The sequence below is a fragment of the Pithys albifrons genome, chromosome 4 (assembly GCF_047495875.1).
Source record: "Pithys albifrons albifrons isolate INPA30051 chromosome 4, PitAlb_v1, whole genome shotgun sequence".
Taxonomy (NCBI): Eukaryota; Metazoa; Chordata; class Aves; order Passeriformes; family Thamnophilidae; genus Pithys; species Pithys albifrons.
Window position 1 is genome coordinate 62,881,704 of NC_092461.1, and position 8,294 is coordinate 62,889,997.

The 8,294-nt window shown below is 39.7% G+C and overlaps 1 protein-coding gene across 1 annotated transcript in view; it reads right to left on the reverse strand.

Annotated features, from left to right (window-relative positions):
* The window catches only part of SULF1 (sulfatase 1), a 181,357-nt gene extending 174,852 nt beyond the window's left edge, over positions 1-6,505 (reverse strand). Inside the window, exon 1 of the mRNA XM_071554381.1 lies at positions 6,492-6,505. The gene's annotated coding sequence lies outside the window, so the exon portion shown is untranslated. The remainder of the gene's footprint in view (positions 1-6,491) is intronic.
* Positions 6,506-8,294: the final 1,789 nt, after the last annotated feature.

Sequence of the window (8,294 nt, forward strand, 5' to 3'; positions counted from 1 at the left end):
GTTAAAATTGAAGTGTTTTGAGAAGAACGAGTCATCTTAAGATGGATAGGTATGTCAGGGTCCAGGCTCCCACAGTATAATATAGTTGTTTGCTTCATTTGTAAAAAGGCTACCATAAACTTTCCTGGTGAAAATTAATTCTCAAGACATTAAAAAAATCAATTACCAAGCACAAAGCTATCTTCCTAATGATGTTACATACTGAAAATTCAATCTGGATCTTGAAATTATGGTCAGGGCTTGTAGATTTATAAGTTTACCATTTAAAGGTTTTGCACTGAAAATGGTACAAAACAGAACCTGTCTCTGTAAGCACCTCTTGGGTGTGAAAGAGAAAATGGAACCAGCTTCATTTTTCAATTGTCATATTCCTTCCCCACTGCCACATGTATCATTCATGTTACCAGCTGCAACTCCATGGAATGATGAAAACCTCTGTTAAAAACCCATTTAAAAGTGGTAATTTTTCTGATTTAAATATTTTTCTACATAAGATTCTTATACTAGCTATGAGTTCCCAGCTATTTGAAGACAGTTTTATACCCAATTTGAAAGTCATGTAATACTTAGAGAATTTGTTACATATTCAAAAGACCAAAACTGACTAGCAGTGATTTATAGGCACAATATTTCTGATGCAAAATAACACAAAGAAACCACAGAATGTAAGATGTTATTTAAACTTAATTCTTTTGGCTTTATGGATGTGCACATACAAAGCAATTCTTCACAGGAATTCCATCAGATCATAAATTAAAAGGACTTCAAAAGTTGTCAAATGCAAGTCATTGTAAGTAATTTTACTTTAAAGATGAAGTTTGGTTTCACTGAGCCATCTCCACTGGTAGGATTTCTCTAAACCACAATGTACTGGCTTTTTCCCTGGTGAAACTAAACAAAGTACCCAATGTTCCAGTGTGAACATGAGTCAAGCAGTTGTCTGGAGCTAAGGACACACTATCAAATTGACACAACAGGAAATGTGAAAAATTACAAGAGATCACAGCAAATGGCGGTATTTGTGAAACAATAAATTCTCCTTAGACAATGTTTATAAACAATACATTGTTAATCTGAATATTTCAACAGTGACCTAACATTTATGGAACAGAGATGTAAATACTAATTCATCTTTATTCTACAAACTGTATCTTTTACTTATTGATCTTACAGAGATGAACCTCTTGGATTTCTCATGCTGTCAAACAGATACAAATTTAGAAGGATGTGGGATAATAATGAGTGACTAAACACAGAAATAAAAGATGGTAAGATAAACATCTTACGAATTTTGAAATTCAGGGGAAAAAAAAGATTAAACTACAAACAAAATCACTGCTTGAAACCCAAAGAGATTATTAGAAAAACAAAATAATTATGCAAAGTCTTTGTATCAGAAGATTGTAATAGTTCTACTAAAAGTCAACTTAAATCCACTGTAGAGGAGTCCTAGTTGAGACTAAGAAGAATAATAATGTACCACCATTACATTATCAAATTCTATTAGAATAGCTAATTGCTCACATTTACAATGATTTCATAATCTGCCATTATGGCAGCTGCAGGCAGGAGAGAGAGCAGAGGGACATGTGAATTCTTGGCACTGAAATCACAGAATCTATGTTAAAGGCTTATTAAGACTATTTAATCCCTTTCCCGGCTAATTCTGGATTGTCCTCCATTGTACACTTCCTAGTGTTAAGTCTAACCTAGTTTTAAATACCTCAAGCAATGGGAATGCCTTCAGTCCCCTTAGGAGATTACTTCAAGGCTAATGCATTTCAGTGGCAGAGATGCTTTTTGATCTCCTGCCTACATTTGCCCTTGCTTTATTCCTTTTGATTAAGAAAGTTTCTTGCCTTCTCTTTTTCATTGAAAGATGTGAGATACCCCATGAATATTAGAAATTCCATCCGCTCCCCCATTGTTACAGTGGTAGGCAGTTTTCAAGTGAGGAAATCTAGAGGATTTCCATCCAGATAAAGCCAGCAGCACACTGCCAGCAGTGTTAACAGTATAGTTGTACTTTGGTGGCTGCTGTGCCACTAGAAGTGGTTTCCATATGTAACCCTTAGCCAGCTACTTGTCACCACCCTCTTCCTAGAGGTTATGCACACACTCCCACTCCTGATTTTCTGGCTGAGCTATTGCTAGAATTGCTGCTTAAAATGAGTCAACTTACTTAAAGCCTCTTTAAACAGTGAATTATTGCTTATCCTTCTGTTTCTGACTGACATGGGCTAGACAATTCTCTCAGCCACAGCTCATCTGGCAAAGGGGAGAGTAGGTAATCCCTAGCAAGTTATTGGTGACCTTCGATGCAGCAGAAAGGGAAATGCAAATGCCTCCCTGCTCTGGGTGTTTTATGGAAACTGGGAATGACTGGTGATAAGAGAAAATTACAGACTGCAGAGACAGGTGAATTTATTCCAGACTGCTGGTGCCTATCCGAGCTCTCCATGAAAGTCACGCTGGTTTTGGTTTTGCTTCTTCAACAATTTTGTTAAGATTACTTAAAGAAAAAATACTTACTTTTGAAAAAAAAATCTCATTTTTGCTTCTTTTCAGGTGCTGACCATAACTCTGAAAAGGAGGATGCACACCCAATTAGGTTGTGTGATCCCAGGTACTATGGTTGTACATGCTGTCCTTCCAGCCTAGCCTGACTCAGGATGGGAGACCCAGACCCCAGCCCAACAGCAGATCCAGTCAGGCACTGGATGTGTTATGCTTCTGTAGAGCAATTAAACTGTATTTGGTTATTTAGATGTTTTATATATACTGTAGATGCTACCAGCAAAGCTATGAGACACCTCTGTGATAGAAATCACTAAGAATTAGGAAGCAGTGCATTTTTAATAAATGTAACACACTGTCCCTCTCACTGAAATTATAATCTCTGTTTGTAAAGCATAGCTATGTAGGGAAGAATTTCTTACAGAGAATAGAAATATGAGCAATCCTGCCTGTTTGCATTCTCTGAAGCTGGTGGAGAGATAAGCTGAAGACACATGCGGTCAGCTATGGGACAGAAGTATGTTGAAGTAGTTTAATGTAAACATTGTATTCATGGACCTTTGTGTGTAACCAATGTGAGGTGTTATTCTGTCATGTGAACATACTCAATTAGCCAATCTCCATAAGGAACAGGGTGCGTGAACAATGCTTTGGGTGATAACAGGTGCGTGTGCGATCTGAATAAATGGCATTCACTTGATCAAACTGGTCTGTGTGTGATGTCCTCCGCAAAACATTATTTGCTTTATAGCTATTAACTGAAAGTTAAGTATTTAGGACTCTTTAGTCCTAAATTTGCTTTACAAATGGCTGAGGATGGGGTGATAAACATATTTTTTTCCTAGGCCTGTTCTAAATTATAATGTTTTGCCAACACAGCTATGTCAGTTGCCGGTGTGTGAAAAATTCATGTCCCCAGCAGATATTGCTATGTCTGCAGAACTCCTGGTGTGGACGTAACTTTGCCAGGAGAGAGCTTATATTGGCTCAACTTACATCACTTCGGGAGGTGGTGTAACTATACCAGAAAAACTCCTCTCGGTTTGAACAGTATGTGCTGCAGGGTTCTCTGTCAGTGACAGCAATGGCAGAGCTGTGGGATAGACAAGACCGTGATCTCTGTTGCTCCATACATTCACTTTTACTTAGAAGATTAATCAACATGCCACATTTGAGAAATGCATCTCATCAAAGACTGCTGCATTTATTGACATCCTTAGTCTGCATGTCAGCTAATATATCAGAACTGCTACTTTGATGCCTGTCTTGAAACAAGAAACCATGTGCTACTCAAATGTGTATTCTTGGAAACCAGACAGCTGAATTATGACCTCCCTAGGTGTGTTGGCACCTTTTCCTCAGTCATATAATTTTATGTTTTCTTGTTTCTGTGCTTGGCATCTACTAGCCTCGTAGACTTGTATTTTGGAAGTATAGTTCATGCATGCAATCTATCCAATATCTTCTGACTCCATCAAAGATATTTTTGGATTTATTCTGTCCTGAGTGTAACTGATTTTTTTTTTATATAAAAACAAAAAGAGAAAAAGAAATTGTTTAGGTAGATTCTCTGAAGTGTCTTTAATATGTCCTTGATGTTCTTTTCTCCAAAGTATCACATCACCTGCTTTCACAAGACTCTGAATGCTACTCATGCCTGAAATGTATATAGATAGATACTGATTTCAGCAGTTGTTTTCAGTATCCGCTGGTTCCTTCCTCTTGCTAGAGCTGTGTCTGGCAGTTCTTTCCGGTGCTGTGTAACCTCCGTGTTTTTGTCTAATATCCTGTTTCCATTTGCCACAGAGCTGTAGTATCATGCACACTTGGTAACATCTATGAAATGTGTACAAGCAACAGAAGTATTACTTAAGGAAGCAATAGAAAGTAAAACCTTCAAAGTATTGCCATGGGGTTGTTTAGTGAAAGCTCATTTGTACTAGCTCTACCTTCCATAATTAGTTGGTTTGGCTTTACTTTCCATAACTGTGACAGAATGACTTGCAATAATTCAACCTGAAGAGGAATAACGTGTCTGTCTAGAAAATGGCAGTGGTACCTGGCCTTTAGGAGAACAGAAAAGACATCCATCATTGTTACTATTATTGCTGAATATGAAAGTTTATCATGTTTCTGATTAACACCTTAAGAGCAGGAGAGCTGATACCTACAATGGGAGCTAGAATCAGCACCCAGCAAATTCTTGACAGCCCATTCCTTTTTAGATATCATACAAGTGTTTTGAGCCAGCAGCTTTCCACTCTCCTTGCTTATCTCTTTCTAACTGCAGTGTCATCTGTGTGACACTACTGGCTGTGCTTGTCGAAAAAAATATAAAGGAGGACATCACAACCTCAAAGCATCACTGAATGTCTTAGCAATGTGTATAACAACAGGTGTGGAATCAGAACAAGTGGAGTAGAAAATGTGAAGATAAATGGCCTTCACAATTTTGACATGTCTGTCTGGAAAGCAAGCAAGAAAAGGAATACTACATCAGATATATATGACATTAACACTAGCTATTTGCATGTGCAAAGATGTTCAACTAGAAGAGGATGCATTTGCAACAAACAGAAAATACTATGATATTTGTGATTAGCTATCTGGAAAAATTTTAGATAGGATTTTTTTTCCATTCTCTAAACCACTCAGGGATCTACTGAACAGCACCTTTAAACCAGTATGTTTATGTGCATTTAAACAGTAGCTAATTTCAAAATAAATTGTACAAATATTATGCTCATGTTAATGAAGAGAGAAATTCTAGGTTATATGTAATGCTGAAAGAGACCCACACTGAAAGCAAACTTCTAGTTTCACTGTGTGTGGACATCAGTTGCTTTATATTGTGTAAAGAAGAAAGACCACTTTCACACTATTTCTTTACAGTCATTTCCTAAGCTTACTTTAAAAGTTTGCTAATAATTAACTAACAAGCTTAGACTCTGAGGCGCTTACTCCTGCCAGTCTCTGCTTTACACAGATATGGTTGTATTAAACTGGCTTTGTCACAGAGCTGTTCCCTCTTCCCCCATCCCTTTGGTGTGACGTAATCTTAATTTACAGACAAACCTGGAAAGGTCATTTAAAACTCCATGATGAGATGCCTCTCTGTGTCTTAATTATGCAAAAAGGTACAAAGAGAGTTTAAGGAAGAAGAAATTTTTTAACCTACATAAAGGCATCTAATACAGAAAATGAAGCAAACAGTAAAACTCTTTTACACACAGAAGATGTGCCAGTGCAGACAGGCCACTATCTTCCTAAGCTACTCTCACTGAGCAGGACTGTTACAGTTCATAGTACAAGGATATTTGGAAAGAACAGCTGGAATCAGCCAATTTGTTAACCTCTCTGCTCATACTGCCAGCTGTGGTAATGTTTGTAATGTGGGCACCTGTTCAAAAAAGAGCGGAACAGAGGCAACTCCCTTTACACAAACTTTTCCATTTTGCAAGCCACATCTTAAAGGAGACCACATCCCTCCCATACAGACTGTGGGCCACCTCCCATCCCACCAGTAACCAGCTAATATTGCTGTAATAGCTACAGGAACTGAGATTATGAACTCAGATGGAAAGTAAAAAGAAAAAAAAAATTAAAACCCACAATAGGCCAGAATGGGAGGTTTTAGTTTCTTTTAATTTTAATTGCTATCTAGAAATGAAACAGCTACTGCTCCCTTCAGCTGACACGTATCCTCTTTTTGAGAGCTATCAGACTGGCTGTACTTTGTGTACCATCAATAATCACTCTCTGCACAAGACAAGGACATGAAGTGATGACAGCAAAGCTAAACATCACCTGACATAAACGGCAGCATCTGTGTTAGAGTGTTGGTTCCTTGTATTACCATTAAAGAAAGCAAACCACCCCCAGCACTAGATCTGGAGGGAAAGAGTCACACTTAGATTATCTGTTGTTTTCCTCAACCATCGAGGAGCCCAGTCATGCACCTTACTTTTACTCACCTCCTGCATTTGGCTCAAGTCAGGGGCCAGTCAGCCAGTTCTGAGACCTATGTGCCATAGGAAAAACACAATGGACTATAAAAAGTGCCTTACAAAAGCTGAAGATACTCTGTGAAACTGTCCCAAGGTGAACTTGCTATGGGGACTGAACTTGCTGCAGCTCCAGAGATTTCTGCTCCAACATGCAAACACCATGTCATTTACTCTATCTGTTGCACTTCTAAGTTTAAAATGTTTACTGCACTCCTAATGTTTTCTCCATTCTGAAACAAAAATATTTTCCAGCAGTGTTGAGCTGTGGCTAACTTCATAAAATGTCTGTTGGTGACTTACTGGGAAATGAAAAAATAAACAAAGCAAAAAAAACAACAAACAACAAACCCAACTCCAAAACCAAAACAACCCAAAAAGACAAAAACAACAAACCACCAGAAACATTTAATTTCCTCCACAATGAAGATTAATTCCTCTGACTTTTTAAAAGTTCCTCAGTGCTCACTCTGCTGCTCAACCTCTCTCTTGTTCCCATAATGTGTTATTTTAAGCTCATTTTCAGTTGGCCAATTAATAAAGACAAGCTAACATCATTGCGGGTATTGTTTGCTTATGTGGGGTGGGCTGTAACACCTTCCCTCTGGACTAGGTCTCGCGCGGTTCATAAACACACGCCGTGTTGCTGCGGCAAAGGGACACAGCCGGCAGGCGCTCTGCGGAGCCGCGGGAGACGCTCAGGAGGGATCCAGCAGACTCACCTCGGCGGGCGGGAGGCGGAGCCGGGAACCCGGAGCCTGGAGCCGGGAGGGCGGCGGAGAGCGGGGCCGGTCGCGGCGGGGCGGGCGGCGGCAGCGGGCGGAGGCGCGGAACAGGATGGTGCCAGGGGGATGAGCTTCCCCGAGCGGCGGAGCCGAGCCGGGCGGGCGCTGGGCACCCACCTCGCGGGTGACAGAAGGGCTGCGCAGGGCCTTGCTGTGCTCGGGCTGGTCTGCCTGGAGCCGCGATCCCTGTCTCGCCCTGCCCGGCACCCGCGGCGCTGCGAGAGTCACACTGTAACCTTGTTTGCTCCTTTATTTTTAAAGCACCGGGGTGGATCATGCCGAGATTTTGCAGAAATACGACAGCTCGCCTAAAATTACATAATTTCATATAAGTTGCTTTAGTCTGAGTGAAATTTTAGAGTATTGAAACAGATTTGTTTTCTAAATCTCTTTTGTCCCGATACCTTCGTATCAATCCCTTGGTAAAGTGCAAGGCCTACCACCCTCTAATGAATCTCGTAGAAAACATCAGCATGACTGATACTGTTTGGTTTATCTTTCATTCTCAGGCCTCGAGACAGAGAACTCTGCATCAAATTTAACTCTAAACCAAGTGAACTGCATGTGTGTTACTTCTGGGAAGTTAGGCTGATGATGAGGATGGATGTTTTACTAAGGAATTCAGTGCGCAGCTGCACAGGAGAAGCCAGAAACATTTAGCAAATATGTTTTTACAGTTGATTTGATTTTATAAATAGCTTATATAGCTTTTCCAATTGCAAATCTCCACCAGTCTTGACATTTTATTTCAGCCATTGGAAGACAATATTCATTAAAAACAACAGCTGCTCTGCAGGCAATCACAACTCATTATTTATAATTAATATCCTTCTATATTCAGACATATAAAAAATCTTTTCTCTTTGTCCTAGTGTTTATGGCTGTGATGTGTCAGACTGCCAGTAAATTTGAAACCCGAGGAGTTTGTTTTTGGAGTCTCCAGTGGAGATCAAAGTTTCAATAGTCACTCTCTCACTGAAAATTTTTG